Raw genomic sequence first — 6,474 nt, forward strand, 5'->3', positions numbered from 1 at the left:
CCACATCCAGCATCTTGTAAGAAGGTCTGGGATCACAGATAGGGCACTGGGAAAAAAGGTGAAGGAACCTGAGACATTTCTGCTCCCGTGAAAGATTCATTTTGCTCCAGTACTGCTGCATAGTGCACATCCATTTCTTTCAGTTCATCCATCAGGCTATTAGCATCTCACAGTCCAAAGGATAATAACTGTGGCCCCTGGTGTCCCTGTAGGAACCAGAATCTTGCCTTTGAGTAACCATAAAACCTGAGCTTTACAGTGAGTATGGCATTACATGAGGCATAAGAAAAGCTTGTGAGGTCTTTATGTCTCTTAACTTTTAGTGGGCTGCCTCTGCAGACTGCATCCAGAAGGAAAATGATGAACAGAGGAGACACAGAGGGGGGAAAATCCCTCTGCAGACTCAGAGCTGAGCTCCTTAGATGTATTGCAGCTCTTTTCTCAAAGCATTTGTTTTCCCTTTAACATCACTCTTGACATTTCATTGTTACAAACCTCACTTCCTCCTAAATGTCTCTCTTTTTCAGGGAAACCATGGCTGAGGGATCACTTATGTCCCTGGGGCTTTTACACTGGGAAATAGGTTTTGTGGGCAAGTTTGTTGTATTTATCTCTGTTAATGCTTCAAGCCTGGGGAGTGATCTCTTCTTCTCATCATCTCAGCTAGCATTTGCCTGGTAAATGTTCAGTTATCACTTTGACTAAGTCCTGATGTAAGTTCCCCAAACCTAGGAGGCACCAGTATTCAGAATTAAATCACAGCTTCCTTCCTTGATGCTTTTCCCAAGCTACCTTTGCAATTAAGAAAGAGCTCTCTGTGCTAATCCAGGATGCCAGGACTTCATTCAAGAACTGTCTCTTTTTCCAGCTCATAACAGAAATGCTTTGGGCAGTACAGAGCCACACATAAAAATTAAAATCTCAGGCTCCAGAATCCTTTTTTGGCATTTTGTCGTCCTTTTATTCAGCAGTATGGACACACATCCTTAATATCTTTATACAACATTTCATACAAGGAATGTGCCACATCTCTTCTCCAGTCTTTCAGTAAAATTGCTTGCAGCTAAAAACACTTATGTGTCTCACAGGATCTTTTATGTGTTTTGAATGGCTCTTCATTTTAAAGAGCAGGATTTCCAAGTGAATAAAATAAAATGCAATTCTACATTCAAGAACCAGAAGAAAATGGAAAGTTGAATGCTGCATGAGAGAGGGCAATTTCTCTTTTTGGCTTTGCAAATCTGTTTGTAGACCTCTGTCAAGAGGAAGAGTTCTCCAGGACCAAAAGAACTATTGCTGCCACTGAGACAGGCCTCCTTCGGTTACAGATGCACACAACTTAATTCATAAGGCTGGAAACTCCATCTCCTTCTCTCATTTTCACTTTTGACTCCTTTGAAAGCAAGCAGGTCACATCGGAAAGACTGTCTTGGCAATTATGAGAGGCTTTTGTGTATGAAAGTAGTGATTATCACAAAAATAACATGAGTCCAAGATCAAGAGCTTTAATGAAAGCACCAGTCATCAGGAGGCTCATTAAAATTATGAGAGCTTGTAGTACTCTACTCAGTTAAGGAGAAACTACCAGAACAGCACAAGCCGCAGAGAAATTTATTTTAAAAGATACAGACTCTCAGTGTGCATGAGCTCAAGAGACCCACACTTGCTTCTTGTGAGGAACAGTGGTAGCTTAGGCTGAAACTGAGGTTTAAACCCTTTGAGCTTGTCGTGAGGTCAACTTGGTAAAAGAAGGATCACAGAAGAAGGCACAAGGAGGTGCTTAAGTCAGTTGACTTTCCTAGATCTCCCAGTTCAAGCAAAAGAAAATCAGGTCTTGTAGACAAGTAGTCTCCCAGCCCAGTGCCTCTCACCAGATTTGTCTTAGTTTGGCATTACAGTTATTTTTTTTTTTAACCTTCTATTAAAGCTAATTGCATCTCAGTCCCACCTGACCATGCAGTCAAGTCAGTGTGCAGAATAAATGGAGGCCACAAGACACAGGTCCCCAGCTTGCCTGCCAACACCAGGAATTATCACTCCACCAAAGATTTAGTTTTCTGGTACCTCCTGCTCTGTCTCTCTGTGGTGGCAGGGCCCAGGAGGGATGTGGAAGGAGGGGGAAAAAACAAGGAATCAAAGCTGTGGAGTGCTGGAGTAATCTATGAAGCTCTGAGCTGTGGTTGACTGGAACAGTAGAGGCTGTGACGAGCAGCACTCATCAATGACTTGTTCCCAATGCCTCAGTTTCCCTGGCATTAGCAAGAGAAAGATTCTAATTTGCAATAAACACCAGCTCTTAAATTGATACTGATGCAGTTTTTCTGGAGCTCCCAGTATTGTTGATGTTGAAGTGAGTTTTCACAGAAAACTCAGGGCACTGGGAGGAAAGCACTGTGAGGTGTTGTGCTCCAGTTTGTTTGGCTCTGAGACTAATGTTTTTTCTTACCACATCTTAGCTGACATGGTAACTAACAGGATGATATCTGACCTTGAATTTAAATAAGTTCTCTTCACTCCTTTCCCCAGTGGAAAACTGAAAATATGAAGATTGTTTAAACAGGCTCCCTGTATTTCAACAAGATCACGCTAATTATCAGAGTGCAGTCAAGTGCCACATGGCAGCTGAAAAGTGCCATCTTTAGGCTGGATATTAGGAAAAACGTCTTTACCGAAGAGGTTGTTAGGCATTGGAATGAGCTGCCCAGGGAAGTGGATGAGTCACCATCCCTGGAGGTCTTTAAAAGACGTTTAGATGTAGAGCTCAGTGATATGGTTTAGTGGAGGACTTGTTAGTGTTAGGTCAGAGGTTGGACTCGGTGATCTTGGAGGTGTCTTCCAACCTAAATGATTCTGTGATTCTGTGACCTTCTTCAAATGTTAATGTCATTGCAAGGAGTTGGGTGACCATGCCTGTCATCTCCTCTCAGATTTTAGTGCTGATTCAAGTACACCAATGAAGTTCTTTCCGTATCATATACCCTGTGGGGTGTACCTGAAGTTACACACTCTGTTGGAGTAGCATCAAAAGGTACCTTGCCTTTAAGATATTGCAGTTTACACCTCCAGTCACCCTGCAAAGTCTTCCCTAGTTGCAATATGACACCGTAAATAGATCCTCCAAAATGGAAGAAGTCTTTTATGTTCCAGAAATTCCTTGACTCCTATCCGCTCTGGGAAAATTAACATCCATCCTGAGAACAGATATCACTATTTACAAAGGGACTTGAGAAAATGAAATGAAAAGTACACAAGCCCTTACAACCCTTTAACACAATTGAACTGTTCTATGTCTCTAACAACAACAGAAAAACAAGTATTAATAGCTTGAAATGGAGCAGCCAGCCAGAAAAGAAACAAACAAAAAGCTACAAATACAAAAAAACACAGCAGCAAAGCCAACAAAGAGTAATAAAAATTTGAACTGGAGCAGCCTAGCAACACAGCTCCAGAGTTTCAAAAGGGGCACTGACAGAGAGCCCTGGAAGAGCTTTCCTAAACACCACAGTAACAGTGCATTAATGTGCACTTCTTACTAAGAGAGAGCTTCTAAAAATTGCCTGGAGGAACAGGCAACATTCAGAACGGCAGTGCTGTTCCAGGTGGAGAGGGATGAGGCCAGCCCTGACTAACAGGCCCTGTGAGGCACCACTGACTTTTTGCAAAGGAGACAACACCTCCACATCTGAAAGGTCAGAAAGTGAGAGCAGACCTGCCTGCATCTACTTGCATCCCAGCACTGCTCTAGTCCCAGCCCTGGCAGCATCCACAGAAAGGTTCCTGGGCTTAACAGTAGCTGACATCAGCTGGCCTGTGGCTGGTTGTGCTGCAGGATGGAGTGGGATGAAGGGTTCAGAAAGGAGCGTGCACAGCTGAAAAATGCAATGTACTGTCAATAATAATAATAATAATAATAAAAACACCACAGCAACTGACCTTTATTTACCTTCACCCACCAAAATATCTCCCCAGAACAGCCTTTTTCCCAACACCCAGCACTAGTTACCAGTTCTAGCACTGGTTGAATCAAAGCTGGTATGGAGCTCAGATCTTCTTCACTTGCTGGAGAACTATATTCCGTGACAGTAATTACTATATGCAATTGATAGCACCTTGTATCTACATAATGCTTAGTCATTTGCCTCCAGTGGTGTTCAACAGCAAATTCCTAGAGAAAGAATGGATAATTGTCAGATATGGGTATCTGCATCCAGGCTTTCAGAGATGTAAATTTGTTTTCATTCAAGATCTAGAGCCCAAAATATTTGCCTAAGACAGAGAGCCAACTTAAGTAGTCTTCAAAGGAATGGATAGTAACCTTCTCAGGGCTGGCATTATCCACCTTCAAAATCACAAAGCCAAGAGAAAGAAGAATGTCACGCTTCCCTGCCTCACACAGACAATAATGATCCGCTAAAAAAAAATATGCCAAACTGTGATAGATAGATCTCCTATGCCCTTGGTCCAATGAATCCAGCACAAATAAGTCATTAAAATATGATAGAAAGATCCACAGAAGCCACTAAGTAGCCTGGATTGGCTGATGTTAGCCCACACTAAGCAATGAGGAAAGAGGACTCACAATGCTCCCAAAAGGCAGTTAACTTCCAGATTCATTTTTTGTAAGTACAACACTATGTCCTTAGTTTTGTATATTCACTCATGAGAAAGAAACAGAGAAAAATCAGTTAATTATCTGTTAATTAAAGTCTTCCCATGGAGACAATACCTGCAATATTTCTCTGAGTTTAACACTGAAAAAAATCTTAAATAATATGACTAGACTAGATAGTGAGGAGTATCCCGTGAAGTATCCCGTGAATATTATGAGGTGCCTCAAAGGAGAGGGGTAGTATTACTCCATACACTGGTATGGTCCCATCATATTATCAGCTGTACGCCATCATGCCACCAGTTTCATTACTACTCTCTATTAGAGGGAAATTTCCCTTGGACTCCACAAAGCTCTGGAGCAGAAAATCATTTTCATTTGTTCATCTGTTTATTATGATCGGCTTTGAAAATACCATTTGTTCATTTGTTAGTAAAAGTAAATAAATGGAGAAATAAGTTTATCTTTATTTTCTGCTTCTGAAGACTGAGATTTAAGACATTTTTTTTCCCTTCAGCCAAAGAAATTAAACGCAGCAATATTCAGAGAAAATAATATTTACCTTTATTAGAGATAAACGATATTTATCTCTAATAGATAACAGAGATAACAATATTTACCTTTTCCCACTGGTTATGTTTACTCTGTGGTTATAGCACTGCTGGTTGTGAAAGAATCTCTCAGCCCACATTTTCGTAGCTGCACTGTTAGCAGGACTCATACTACTCTGCTGACATTTTGGTTTGGCTCTCTCCAGATTCAGTTTTTGCTGGAGTGAACCTGGAAGCACAGGGCAGAGTTTGTTTTGGTTCTCGAGAAAACGTGATGTAAAGTAAACTTTCATGGATGCACATGTCTGTAAAGCCTTGTTATGCAAGTACCAATCTCCAGCCTCAAGAAGGTACAGTTTTCTGAGGAAAACAAATGGAGTTACATAAAAAAACATAAAAAATCCTTGCGATATTGGAAATGTCAGCCATTATGCATTCATTCAGTGTACTGTTACTCCCACAGGCATTTCCCCTGACTGATGTTTCCCATAGGTGAATAAAATGCTCAAACTACTATCACACTGTTTTATCTAAGTATTTTTCCTAGGCAATCTCTTCTAACCTTTGTGAACAGGTGACTTCTTGCACTTATGTTGTGACTAACACATAATAAGAGTAATAAAATGGATTAAAATCCACCTAACATACGGATCACAAGCAGTTGTTGATAGATAAGCATTAATGAATGGAAAAGGCAAAAAGCTCCCAGTAGGTTCTGAAAGGATTGCTTCTAAACATGACGTTATTCTCAGCAAGTTGCTAGAGGCAAGTATGAATTTACTGATGGTAAAATGTATGAATGATGCAGACTGAGGAGGTGGTTAAGCCTTTATTATAGGAGAAGCATTTAGGGGACCTGATAAGCATTCAGATGTGTAGTACAGCTGTATGAAAAATGTGGGACTATGGAAGCAAAAGATGGAAGGAAGGGTTTTGGAGAGGGGATAGCTTTTGCAAAGGACTGAAGGGTAGAGTGGAACAATGGCCCAAAGTCATGTCAAGAAGTCTTAGGTGATCTCTGGAGGAGGAAAGAAATGCTGAACATGTGAAAGGGATTCTTTTTCATAGATATCTGATGTTAGTCTTTTCTCTGCTGGGATTGTGTACACTTGGCAAAGGGTTTAAAGAGTCTGAAAAAAAAGGAAAGGAAAGGAAAGGAAAGGAAAGGAAAGGAAAGGAAAGGAAAGGAAAGGAAAGGAAAGGAAAGGAAAGGAAAAAGAAAGGAAAGGAAAAAGAAAGGAAAGGAAAGGAAAAGAAAAGAAAAGAAAAGAGAAGAGAAGAGAAGAGAAGAGAAGAGAAGAGAAGAGAAGAGAA

At 40.8% G+C, this 6,474-nt stretch overlaps 1 long non-coding RNA gene across 1 annotated transcript; it reads right to left on the bottom strand.

The window, feature by feature from the left end:
- Positions 1 to 937: 937 nt before the first annotated feature.
- Positions 938 to 4,006, bottom strand: LOC118162974. Its single transcript, XR_004748752.1, has 2 exons — positions 3,934 to 4,006; positions 938 to 1,393 (listed from the first exon to the last, which is right to left on the bottom strand). It is a non-coding gene; the product is annotated as an uncharacterized LOC118162974 (long non-coding RNA).
- Positions 4,007 to 6,474: the final 2,468 nt, after the last annotated feature.

This window comes from Oxyura jamaicensis, chromosome 2, assembly GCF_011077185.1.
Source record: "Oxyura jamaicensis isolate SHBP4307 breed ruddy duck chromosome 2, BPBGC_Ojam_1.0, whole genome shotgun sequence".
NCBI classification, from domain to species: Eukaryota; Metazoa; Chordata; class Aves; order Anseriformes; family Anatidae; genus Oxyura; species Oxyura jamaicensis.